Source organism: Silurus meridionalis, chromosome 3, assembly GCF_014805685.1.
Source record: "Silurus meridionalis isolate SWU-2019-XX chromosome 3, ASM1480568v1, whole genome shotgun sequence".
In the NCBI taxonomy this organism is placed as follows: Eukaryota; Metazoa; Chordata; class Actinopteri; order Siluriformes; family Siluridae; genus Silurus; species Silurus meridionalis.
The window spans coordinates 9,443,108-9,457,157 of NC_060886.1; the positions used below are offsets into that span (position 1 = coordinate 9,443,108).

A 14,050-nucleotide genomic window follows, 5' to 3' on the forward strand; every position below is an offset into this window, starting at 1 on the left:
GCTCTATAGCAGGCCACTCAAGATCTTCTAATCCAACTCATGTAAACCATAGCTTCATAGATGTGTGCATGGGGGAATTATCATGCTAGAACAGGTTTGGGTCTCCTAGTTTGAGTAAAGGAAAAATGCAATTTTACTGCACCCAAAGACCTTCTATAAAATTGTGTGCCTCCAATTTTGTAGTAGGAACAGCATATAGCTGGATAATTCAGGAGTCCCAAAACATTTGTCCATATAGTGTATATATTTATTGATATATATTTTAAAATTCAAAGACAAATCTCCATTATTTCATCTAAGTCAGTTTTGACTTAAAAAACTGCTAGGTTTATGAAATGAGATTTTTCTTTGCCAAACCCAGTGCTCAATTAGAAGCGCAGGAGAAGTGAAGCGACCTATTTGGCAGCTTTACGAGATACCTCCTGGGTAAAGCTCCCTCATGAAGCTGGTTGTGAAAATTTAAGATTATGCAAAGCTGCATTAGAAAAACTAAAGTAGTTTGGTTTGTACAGTGCTGTGTGTGCTGACTGCATACAGTAATCATGTAGGAGTTCTTTCATTATGTTCCTGTCTTTAGTGTATGATTCTAAAACAATAAGAAATAAACTAAATGACAAAAGACAACTCCTTTTGCATGTTTGTTTACACTCCCTGAATACTTATATTAGGAACACATTTACACCTGAAGAAACCATGCCATTTTTTTTTTTAATCAACTGCATTAATTAAAATGTGACTTAAACCAGTGTGTGGTGGCTGGTGATGGGCTGGTTTCAGGCTTACAGGAACTGTAGATCTGCAGACAAATAGTATATAGATTTAGGAAGATCTGTGTAAAAATACCTCTAGTACTTTCTACAACAGTGGTAAGCGGAAAAGCACAACTCACTCTCAGAATTCACAAGCATGAGGTGGAAAACCACGTCACATCAAGTTCAATACGTCAGCCAAGAATAGGAATCTGAGGCTATAGTGGACTTCAGTGAGTTGAACATTGAAAAACTGTTGCCTTGACTTTTTTCCAGTCTTCAACTGCCAAAGCACTGGTGAAAATTCTAGAGTTTTGGAAATGCTCAAACCATCTCATCTAGCAGCAACTCACTGAACCCAGTGAACTCACAATTCTTTCTTTTTCTGATATTAACTGCAGCTCTGCATCTGCATGATTTTATACATTACTCTGTTGCCACATGATTTGCTAATTTGTGAGTATATTTATGCAAGTACCAAGGGATATGTTTATTTTTGCAAATATAACCAAGTCCTCCATGCTTGTTGGGTCTCAAAATTTTCATACACTGTGTTTAATACAGACGAGTGGCAACAGTTAAACAGTCACATCAATTAACCAGCCACTTCTTTCACAGAAACAAAAGTAAACGTCACTAACTGGATTCAGATCTTTCAATGTAATTCGTCTAATTTACATATTTGACAGATGCTTTTTTATCCAAAGTAGCTCACACTGGGGGCTGAAATCCAATCCTTTGATTTAGCTGAACAGTTGAGAAGTGGGTGTCTTACACAAAAGCTGGCAGGGTTGAGACTGGAACTCATGACCTTCTAGTCAATGGAAAATAGCATTATTTGCTGAGCTATCACTTTCCTAGTATCATTATTCTAGTGATTCTGAAAGGTTCATTTTGAACAGGACATGATATTGTATGATAGTAGTAATAAATAAAAGATAAATACATTCCCCCTGCTCTCTGAAACATTAATTAAGGACTAATCAACAATTTATTAACATCTGCCTTTTTATACAGTCTAAATATAAATCTTAAAATATGGTATAGAGATTGGTTATAAGAGGAGGCTTGACCCAGACCAACTGTGAAGGTACTGAATATGAAGCCGAATGATGTGCAATATTCAAAATGCTTTCTTGCTTTCTTTATGCTGTATGATGTACTTATGTCGAAGCGCTTTACATCAGTACACCTGCCTTTTTCTAGGAATGCAAGTCATTCTGAATCTAAATACAGATTTAATATCATTGAAAGCCAGTTTTAGACTGGGTAATTGCAGCTGTCAAGATTTTACTTGCCACACTTTACAATCTGAACCCAATAAACTCTTGGCAAAATATTATTAAAAAAAATGTGACATTGAGTTCTCCATGTCAGGCATGAAGACAATTCTAGACCTATTATTAAAGAAAATCAATCAGTCTGCGATAGCCGAATTTGTGCAGGATATGGGGTCGCACAAATATAACCATTTAAAGTGAATAATGGCTAACATGGATTTTTCTGTCTATTAGCAAACTTGTAGCAGGATTTGTAGTGTCATTCTACAGTATCTTGTTGTCAAATATATGGTGTACAATGTATTGGTTGTGAATGTAATCAAAAATGTCTAGCACTGACGTCTGACTTGCCATTGACCTTCTTAAGACTCAATTGTGACTCCACTTAATCCTAGTCAGCAACCTTCTCCTATGTCGAGATCTTCTATACAATTTTACTTGTCATTCGGGCCAATTTTCGGCCAAGCATACCTTTGTAAAGTGTCTGAAATGAATAGGAGCGCAGATGGGTTATGATCTGCTGAAGGTCTGTTGGGTTGGAGTGATGTTTCTCCACACGCTTTAGTGAGTGTGCGTCGTGTGCTTACTTCAGGACCAATGAAAGGGGGGAAGAGAGAGAGAGAGAGAGAGAGAGAGAGAGAGAGAGAGAGAGAGCGAGCTCTCCATCTGTAGCTCCATCAGAGCGGCAGCAGTGTGCGCGCACGGCACGCGTCGCAGCTCGCAAGAGGAAAAAAAGAGAAAGAAACCCCGGCATGAGCTCTTCGCCTCCGGATACCGCATTTATCCCGTGACATCTCCTTCTTCTTTTTTTGCACCCGGGACAACCCGGACCGCCTTTTACAAAACTAACCGGCGGTCAGCTGGGAGAGAGCGCGTCGCCGTTATACAATCACCAACCAGCCTTACTTCTCTCTCTCTCTCTCTCTCTCTCTCTCTCTCTCTCTCTCTCTCTCTGTCTCTCGTGTGTGTGCGTGTATGTGTGTGGGGACCTGTGTTAAAGTCTCCGGCATCTTTACACGCCAAGACGTTTCCATTCAAAAGAGAACACGTTTTTTCTTCGTGATCGGCTTTGGTTTTGCGTTGGAATGAACTCGCTCAGAAGCGCGGCTCTGCGTCTGGATGGCTGATTTACCGTCTCGAGTTCTCCGGTTACACGAGGAACAATTCGCCGTGATGCTCCGCAGCTCTGTCGCCGAGTCTTACAGCAAGTGAGCCGCGGGTGGCGCACCGGTTTGGGGGCAGAAAAGCCGACGGTAAGCCGAAATGTACGTGTGTGTGTGTGTGTGTGTGTGAGAGAGAGAGTGCGCGCGGGCGCTCGTCTCTGTGAGTGTGTGTGTGTGTGTGTGTGTATGTGACAAAGTTTGAAGTGCAGCCTTGTGCGGAGGTGATGCAGCGTGGGCGAGCACATCCGACTCCTGTGCGTAAAACAAGTGCCATAAGTACCCTACAGCATTTGCAGGGATTTGTCTCGTATATAAACCCCACTGGATGGTATCTGTACCGGGGTTGTGGTTTTGAGTGCGTGGTAACGTGGGCGTTAGGAGGTTGCAGGATGTGAATATGAGGGTGGGTAATAATAAGCGCAGCATCGCCGCAGAACTGTTGACTGCATTCCTACAAATCCGATTGCGATGTGGATCCAGAGAGTCGCTTCCCAGCCAACGTGACAATTTGGGGAACAAAGAAAGCCGGGTGTTCCTGCATGCTGGGATGCGTGTGTGTGTGTTTGGTTGCGCGCAATGACAAGACGCGCAAGGATGTGAAATGCGGCTTGTATGTGTGTATTAAAAAAGCGACTCTGGGCTCCGGGGGTGTGAGATGCGAGGATGCCAGTCAGAAGAGTTGGACCCGCTGGGATGGCACAAGCCCCCCAACACACACTCAAACTCACACACACACACACACACACACACACACACACACACACACACACACACACATAAATACTGCAGTCTCTGTCTTTACTCAAAGATAAAGAGAGCAACAAATAACATGATTTCCCCTGCCTCTTTTTAATCATAGTATCTTTATTTGGACAAATTAGTGAGTTCACCCATGTTATTAGGTGTTATTAAATGTTAATAAGCGCATTATAAATGCAGAATGGAGGATCGTTTAGCTCTGGGGAGGAAAAAACTGGCTGTATTGCTGTAGAGAAGACGATTCATGTTAATGATAGATGATGACGAATCCTGCCTTCACTAATGTGCATTAGTGTGTGTATATATATATATATATATATATATATATATATATATATATATATATATATATATATATATATAATCTATTGAAACATTTAACTGCAAACAGATAGAACAGATAAAAGTGTGCAATTAAGTTGTGAGTAAACACGACTTAACTCATGACAATCATGGGTTTAATCACAACTTAACTGCACACTTTTATCTGTTCTAAATGTACATAAATTACATTTTTTAAGTTTTAATACTCTAATCAACATGGTCATGGACAAATATGGACAAATGTATGTTTATTATTACTGAAGCCAAACTCAACATAGAGCATGAAGACAAAGTATTCTTGTAAATGTTTTAAAATAACTATAGTGTTTAAAATTATGCAAATTATCGGAACACTAAACGAAAATGTATGATGTGTTTCCACACGGATGGTTTTAAATGTCGGATGTGCACATCATGGCGGATTTTGGTGCTTGATTTGAGACTTGGCGCATCAGTAAAACAAATGTTGAACGATTAAAAAAAAAATTCGGTGGAGTTTATAATTTTTTTTTATATCTGAGTGAAGAATGGACTTTGTGAAAAAATGTGTGTTGCGTTTTTGCTCTTTTTTATATTTATTTATTATTATATTAAATACATTTTGACAGCCCTAATATATATTTATGGACAAATTAGTGAGATATATAAAACGTTATTAACGTTAATAGTGAAATATATATATACACACACACACACACACACACACACACACACACACACACACACACACACTAATAAACTCACCCCCACCACAACACTATCAGCACTATGCTGCCTATCAGGGTAAAAACGAGTCATGTGTCTTGGAATCCACGTGGGGACCCCATTTTTAAGGGCAGGAGATGTCCTGATAGTTCATAAAACCCAGAGCCAAGAGGATTAGATTGAAACTTTAGGGAATTGGTTTGGACAGCATAATTGACTCCTCTTACCGGAAGTGTCACTCAGACAAGGAAAATGGCTCCCCACCCCCCACCGGGTTGTTGAGATTGCTTGCAGTAAAGAAGGCATTCACTCCCACAGTGCTGTTCGTGTGACTCATGTTGCTACCGGCTCATTTGGAAATTGGCCATTTAACAGCACTAAAGATGCGGAGTATATACTCAGAAATGTTTCATCACAGAAGGCAGAGACGAGTTCTGTTAACATGGTCAATCGGCCATGTTTACTATTTGTGTAAGGAATTATATAAGTAAGAAGTGATATTAGATGAACTTAAGTTAGTTGTAACCTGAAAACTGGTTAATACTTCTCGGCAGGTGGCTGCAGCTTTACAGAAAAATGTATTGTACTGTTTTTTTTTGTTGCTGAAGAAGAATTTCTGTTTTCTCGTTTCTATTTCTATGTAAGGAAATAAATGTACTACTGGAATTAATGCAAGTCAGAAGATAAGCCCATGGTGCAAGATTTAACTTGGCACGTAGAACAATCACTGTTTGTTGAATCGTTTGCGTTTTAGGTTCTGACGTCTGTTTTTTGTGGTTTAACGCAGAATATTCTAGTAAATTCTGAGAACAGTCTCCCAGAATGACAGAAAAATACCTCAGTGTACTATTAAGGTCTGTGATGCTTAATCTTATATAGTGTGTCATACAGGGACTTGTTGTTGCTATGAGGCGTTTTACTGCCACAACTCTGCCTCATCTTTTGGAGATTTTTTTCCCCTCTTATTATAGTCTCAATGCTGTTTAAGGCCTGCACAGGAACAGGAGTCATTCATTAGGTTAAAAATTGTTCTTAAATAAAATAAAAAAAACACAGCCAGAACAGCAGCGAGCACATGGCGATGAATGATCATGCAAGCAACAAACTTTTCTTTCCTAGACGTTTATCTTCTATTATCAAGGACTGTGCCAGATGCTGCAAAATCCCTGGAAATGCGTAATACCTTCTTAAATCTTCCTGAACTCTCAGTATGGCGGAATAGTGCCAGTCAGCATTCTGTCAGCTTGTATCAGCCGAAAAATAAAACCATAGCCTTTCCAGGTCGGTGGTAAGTCAAAGGCCATTGCATCACCATTACATCTAAACCTTTAGCAATAAATCAGGAAAACATCTAACCCGGATTAACTGCCACACAAACACTGCAGGAATCCGAGGCTGCATCCGAACCCACTATCGCAAAGGACAGCAATTTGTCTTCTTAATCTCCGAACAGTGACTTCCACTAACAAAAAATGCCACCTATTTTTGGTGTCAGTAAGACTATAAAGCGCTGAGTGATGTGTCTGCAACCTATGCTCTTCACATGAACACATTTTTCTTTCCTCCCTGCTGACCCGAGATTTTCTTAACGTGAATGGAAATGAGCGCATTAATATAGATTTTCCGTTTATTTCCATATATCTGGGTCTGTCTGCATAATCTCGATTGCTTTCTCATCCACCATTTGGCACACACTGGATGTGGAAATGAAAAGGGAGAAGGGCGTTTAGCTATTCAGATTGTGTTATGTTGCAATCCAAAACAGGATTGTAATTTAATGGTTTTTCCTAGGAGTTAAATTGAACGGAAATATAATCTCAGATGGGTCATAATCAACCAGTCAGTCACAAGCTTTTATTATTTGAACATACAAGTGTTTAGATGAATTGTTTGACAAAGCCTTATAATTGGGTTTTGATTTACACAATTAGGCCATTTTACAGCCAATTAAAAAGTAAAATCATTGCAAGCCCATCCAGATGTGCTCTTGATGTCCGTTTCAAGGAGGGGTTTTACTCTTACTTGCAGTGATCGCTTTATCCTGACCAAGGTTGTTATGGATTCTGTTTACTAGGCCACTCAGTGTGAGGCAGGAACATACCCTGGTTGAGATATAATACACTCAAATGTAGATACACACATTCACACCTTCTCAATTTCACTTTAATTTAGTTTAGCCAGTCCACCTCCATTCATGCTTATGAGATTTGGGAGGAAACTCATACTAATACGGGAACTACAAACATATTGAACCATGAAAATATATAATCCAATAATTAAGCATTACCATCCAGTATTTTTGATCCACTAGTATAGTGGTTTGGTGTGTCAACTTCAAGATATCTGCTACTGGCCTTTTAAAGTTTGGAAGATACTTAAGTAGGTACTGGCATAGTTATTTATACTGTATTGTGCTACAGAATGTGGTTGTTCAACCTTTAGAGACCATTTTGATTCTTGAAATTTCTAATACCTTAATTTACATCTGGATGATGCTTGTATGAATCATTTGCACAGTATAAAATGTGTTCCAATAAAACGGATCATATTTTGTGGGTGAATTTAGCTGTCAATTGCGAAAAAAAGAGAGAGAGAGAGAGAGAGAGAGAGAGAGAGAGAGAGAGAGAGAGAGAAAGAACAGCTTGGATTAAAACAGTAATAATTATCTTAATTTGCCAATTTGGCAAAATTTCTCTCAGGTTAATAATCTGGAATCCACTACAAATATTTTAAAACCACAAAAGAATACATCAGAACCTGTTAATAAACAGGAAGCAGATCGAATAGAAAAAGAGCAGTTTCTGCACTATGTATTCGAAGTCTTACCACCGACATCTACATTTAGAATGCTTGACTGACATTAAAAAAAAAAAAAAAGCAGGTTTGTGAACGAATCATTCATTTATACTATTTTTAAATGTATTTCAATGCCATCAAATATTTCATTGAATTGACGTTCCATTGAATAATATATTTATCATTTCCAGAGATGTTAGAATTTCTGTATGAAACAACAAATTTTTAGCTAAAGAGATCGTGAAAGAGTAGGTCACGGTCATAAGCGTAAAATATGTGAAACATGCCTCTATTTTGACAATTCAGCTCAGCAGTTGAAATACTGACGTGTGCTATTTCTCCATGCTCACTGACAGGTTCTGTGCGAACACTAATTAGCATCATTGTGACAGTGAGTGTGTTTGGTCACAGGCAGAATGCAGACTAATTTTTAAAAGTGAGATATTCATGAATGTGCATATTAATGGGTATGGGGTGGCATGTTGGTGCAGCAGAGAGAATGCTGTATGCTGCTGCTTTACAGTTCCATGCTATTCGGCATAAAGCTGAGCTTGGGATCTTGTGTGTGTGGAGTTGAACAAACGTATCTCAAGACATAAGACATACATTTGATTTAGGCGGCCTAGATAAATTGTCTATAGATGGAAATTCCTGTGTGTGTGTGTGTGGTGCCTTGTGTTTTCCTGTCTTCCCTTTCAGTGTGTTTTCCTGTCTTACAGGTCTAGAGGCTCCAGATCCACCATGAATTATGGATACAGAGCGTTACGGCTGTGACATAGGCTGTCAGTAATAATTATGCTTCATTACAGTTTTCCCACTATGGACAATTAAATCTGTGGAAAAAAACAAACAATTGTTTCATGAAATGCCTAAACCTTGCCAATTCCCATTCACCAGCCAGCTGTCACCTATCACATGACAATTACCAACCCAGGGAAGGTGAGAGCTAACACATGCTTTATCCAAGACATGCAAAGCCACATTTTTCCAAACAAAGTGCTATTTAACCTTTTTATTCGCATACACAAGCTGACAGATGCCATGATTGGCTCTTGTTGCTGTGATTGACAGTTTGTCATTCTTTCTACTATAAAACAAGTTTTACTTTCCCGACTCCCAGCCACAGTCAACCAGGAATTTTAGAGCAAATGCTGCTCTACCGCACTACTGTGCAGCCTAAATTATTGTTTTTGATGACCTCTGATTTAAAATGGGACCTTAATGAATGCTTTATTAAACACATGCACTTGTATGGTGAAGCAGTTATAGACTTACACCAGTCTTCTACCACAAAGACAAATGGATGCTTTTACAATTTAGATCTAGATTTTCTCCTAATAAAAACAATAAATATTTTTATCTATACATTTGTTTTTGCTTAGTTCTTTTAATTCTACCAACTCTACCATTACTATCTACCATTATTTCTAGCTACTTTACCATATTTAAAGGAAATCATTATTATACTGGGTGTTAAAAGTGGTTTTTAAACTAAGACAAAAACAATAGTTAAAAAATATATATATATTTTTGCCCTTTTGTATTATAGATATGACATTGTGGAGGTGCACACAACATTGTTGTCCATTATAAGTTGGAGAATTGCGTAGAATTGCCTGTTGTTTTGAGTGCCTGCTGTTCTCTAATAAGCAAGGTGTTAGGATTCACAGTGGGTTTGCAAAGAAGATTTGGGATTCCCTAATGGTCATGTTTGAGGTTGTTGGTGCCCAGTTTTTAATAGCCAGCATCATTTTCCTTTTCTTTTTTCTTTTTTAATTTGCTTGGAATGAATAGTGCCCATTGGTAACATGTTATGTTCATACTGTGATCTGGTGGATTTTTATTGCTTTCTTACTTGCATATGCCTAACTCCAATCTCTAAAGGTGTTGAGGACTGAATTGATCAATGTGCAGTGTCCTAAAGGATGTCGCATTCAATACTCCTAGGAACTTTCAATGTGCAGAATATGTCATTTTTACTATTTGCAAACCCACTTAGCCATCTGACACGTGCAACATAAACACATTTGCCCTTGCCTTCATTTGTAGCTGTGCAGATGCTCCGAGCTGGGTGATAAGAGAGATAGCCTAGTCTAGAAAATGAACTGTGAAGTGGCTGTCATTCCGAAGCAAAGCGAACAAGACAGTAATATGATTGCAGGCTATTCCTGCAGCATCACAAGTTATTAGTGGCTTCTTTAATCATTTAAACTTTTTTAAATGTAAGTCTGTTGAAATACGTCTGTGGAAACAAGTAGCAGATTTAAACGATGACAATTTAAATGTTTCCCTACTGTGCACAGATGCCTCCGTCCATGTGATAAAAGAATCTCGCTGGCAGACTGAGCAACTAAATAGGCTTAAACTATATTTAGGGAGGGGTGCAAATGTTTTCCATTGCAAAAGGCTTTTGCCCTTTTACCTGATCAGGTTTGTAGATTTAGATACAGCATAATCTGCCCATTAACAAAATGACTTTCACTGTGTGACTACTCATTAAATGATGTATTTTTTCTGGCTTAGCCTTTAGGGATATGTACATACTGTATAGATGCTTGGCCCAGGATTGTAATGAGATGTTGTGATCTATAAAAATAATGTATATCATAAATTTTATATATATATATATATATATATATATATATATATATATATATATATATATATAATCAGTAGCGGGTGGTCATGGCCAGCAAAGCCTTCTCTACTGGCCTAAACACTATCAGAAGCACTGACCTACATTTAAAACTTAATTTCCAATATTTGTTCAATGAAATTGTATTAATTTATTCACAACAGTTTATTCTCTTAATTTCATAGTGTTTTTCTTGGCTGCACTGCTTCCAGTACGTTTATGTGGATGTTAGATTTTTTGTCCAATCAGATTTCAGCCTGTATGTGCTGCCATGTCAGTCTAATCTGCCCAGGGCCTTTAAAGTCTATTCTTTGACCATTAAGAATATTACCAATGGGTCTGTTTCTTTAATCAATCAGACTTCATATTCGCTGCACTGGGCCGCTAACTGGCCCAGAATAGCATGAGCATTTTTCCATCCTCTGATTGGGGGGTCAGAGGGAAACTGTTACAGCCAAGTTCGACTGGCAAAACACGTGTGTAGTGCGATTACATCTGAGTTAGGCTTTTTATGCCTACGGAGGAAGAGAAATTGATTTGTTCATACTTAAAAAAACATTTTCCAGAAAAGCTAGACATCGTGAGGAGAGGTCGGCCAACCCCGAAGCTAGCTAGCTTGTCTCAGCCCAGGAAAGGGTTTGTTTACCACTTCCAGTCCATTGCCTACGAGCGGTACCACTGGCTTACAGCCTATGAGGAGCGGTGCAAATTATGAGATATGCATCTCTGGTGAGTAGGTTGTATTTTATTTAAATTTTTTATGTTTTTTTGTCATGTTATTAGACAAATATTGATTCTGAACTGCTCCAGATGATGTAGGTGGCACAGTTGCGGTTGTAGTGTAGAAGTTTGGAGTCTTAACTGGGTTTCTTGCTTTAGTAAAATGGTATTCAGCCTCCATATGTGAAATGTCGCTCTCTCTGTAATTGTTATATTGCGTTTTTGTATAGTATTGATGGTTTCTATAATTCCGACATAATAGTGGTGGTATTAAGAGGTGGATTAAGTCGTGTAAATCCCCACTGAAGGCCCAGGTACCAAATGGACGGCCCACCACTGAAATTAACCTATGCCCATTGCAGATTCATCTTTCTGACAGATGGTTGACAGAAGTAGAACCCGACATGGTCTTTTCCTGTTGTAATCCATCCTCCTTAAGGATTGACATGTGCTTGCTAAAAGGCTTTTTTTTTTTCACCAAAAATGTAAAGAATGCTTATCTGAGCTACTAAAGCTTCTGTCTGCCTGAACCAGTCTGCCCATTCCTCTCTCATCAACAAGTTGTTTCAGAACTGCCACTGACTGGATGTAGTTTTATTGCACCATTCTAAGAAAGCTCTACAGACTGTTGTGTCTAAAATTCCCAGGAGATCAGCAGTTATAGAAATACTCAAACCATCCAGTCAGACCATTGTATTTTTTTCCATCATCCCCTGGTTGATGTGACTATTACCCAAAACTGATGGTCTGCATCTGCATGATTTTATGCATTGCACTGCTGTCGGTGTACAGGTGTTCCTAATAAAGTGCTTGTTGAGTGTACATAGTTAACTAAGGCTCTATTATATTATTGGCTAAACCACTTCATTTTTATGTAGTGTTATTAATATAAATATATGTCATATAAAAATCATTTCAACACTCTTCCTGCTAATGCGTTTAATTTACATGAAGCCTTTCTCAAATTCAAGGTTGCCTTATGAAATCCAGAAATATATAAGCGCAAAAAAGTACACATTATGCATGATGTAGAGTAAAAGATTTAGGGATTGGTTAAAGGACACATACTGCAGCATTAGTATGAGTCAGTACAGCATATGGGTGTCACAGGGGTGCAGGGAAATTGCGGTAATTATTCACAAAGCATTCACATCAGTATATTACTTGCAGTGCTGGACAAAGTACACTATTCCTGTACTTGAGAAAAGGACAAATCCACTGCTTAAATATTACTTTAGTCAAAAACGTTCTACATTTCTGATTGAGTTCAAGTACTTGCTTTTAAAGGCATTATAAGTATAAATAATAAAACGACTGATCTATGAGAACTATATTTGAATCATTTATCAGTATTAGTGTTCCATTCTCCTGCACATCCTACCTTTTTATGGAGATAGTGTTCTATTGTTACAGACACACAGTGAGACATTTACGCCTCACAAACTCTCATGAGAACTGTGTTACGCTTGTGGTCTTGTGACAGCTTCTTATTTCAGACATTTGTGTATTTATTTTAAAGTAGCAAGAAAAGCATGTTTTTTTTAAAGATATTATTTTTAAGATATAAAGATAAAAGATATATTATTAAAAAAAAGGTATAATTATTTTACTATTACTGCTGTAAGATATTATTATTATTATTATTATTATTATTATTATTATTATTATTGTAGATATTATTAATATAATTATTTTTAGATTTCCTTGCTGTCCACTGCTGATTACTAGTAGGCTGCCTGCACAAGTGATATAACAGTAAATAATTATATTAATAAAAAGGGCAAAAAAAATCTGAATCAGTAAATATTTAAATTATAATTATACAAGCTGGACAATTTGCTTAGCAATAAACTAATTTGCTTATCATTATGTCTAGGGATCTTTTATATGTTTCTTAGTTTCTTTCTTTTGATTTAATTATTTATTTATTTACTTTTTATAATTTTTTAACCTTAGGAATAACAAAACATTGTAATACTCTACACTACAATGTATTGATCTTATTATGAATATAATCTTATTGTGTGAAATCCTGACAGACAGGATTATTAATATTATTCGACAACAGCGTGGACAGGATGGAAAAAATTCCTTACAATGTATATAACAGCATGTGCCCATTACTAAAAGTGCTATGGCGATATAGCTGTGTAATTTCCATGACAAAAGTTAAAATAGACTTATGAGGCACATTATTCTACATTTAGCAAAGCCTCCTACACCGTAAATGACTTGTTGCACATCATGGGGTACAATGACTGGTGGAGACGCTTGGACCAGAGCACGGATGTTAGATTTACCTTGCTGGAGCCAAATAGCCCTGTTAGTGTGTATCCATCATTCAGCAATGTTACCTCCACTCTGCACCAAATTGCAGAGCAGCGTCTAGTGCAGCGTGGCAGAACAGCCTTGCTTTTAGTGCCATTATTTAGTGATTGCTGCGGTGGTATGTTCTGCTGTACCGCTCAACCAAATACAATTTATAGGACAATAGCACAAACATTTCTGAAATTGCTTCTGCCAGGGATACTGCGAAAATGGCCTAAAAATGGAGTAGCGAGTTTGCAAGCAAAAAAGGGTTAAAATGATGCCCAAATTTTTTTTTTTTATTCTCTTACAAATCCTTTTTACTCGCAATGAGAATAATAAACAAGCAAAAAAACCAAAGTGGTTCAGTTCGTCTCAGGTATACCTTTGAACAACCTCTGTGAACTTCACTGTGGAATCACAGCGAACTACTTTCACACATTCCTTCACCTTATTATATTCCCGGGTGTGCCAAATTATTTCATCCCAGTAGCCGATGGTGAAAGTTCCATAGTAATGATTTTGTACAACTCGTTACAAAGAGGTTTTTTAGCTCTGATTTTTGTGCTAATTTTATACAGTTAAATAAGTACATGATAAAAAACACAAACA

General features: G+C 37.7%; 1 protein-coding gene across 2 annotated transcripts in view; it reads left to right on the top strand.

Annotated features, from left to right (window-relative positions):
* The first annotated feature begins 2,699 nt into the window (after positions 1-2,699).
* il1rapl1a (interleukin 1 receptor accessory protein-like 1a) overlaps positions 2,700-14,050 on the top strand; it is a 125,103-nt gene continuing 113,752 nt past the window's right edge. For both annotated transcript variants that reach the window (XM_046842462.1, XM_046842470.1), the window contains exon 1: positions 2,700-3,282. The gene's annotated coding sequence lies outside the window, so the exon portion shown is untranslated. The remainder of the gene's footprint in view (positions 3,283-14,050) is intronic.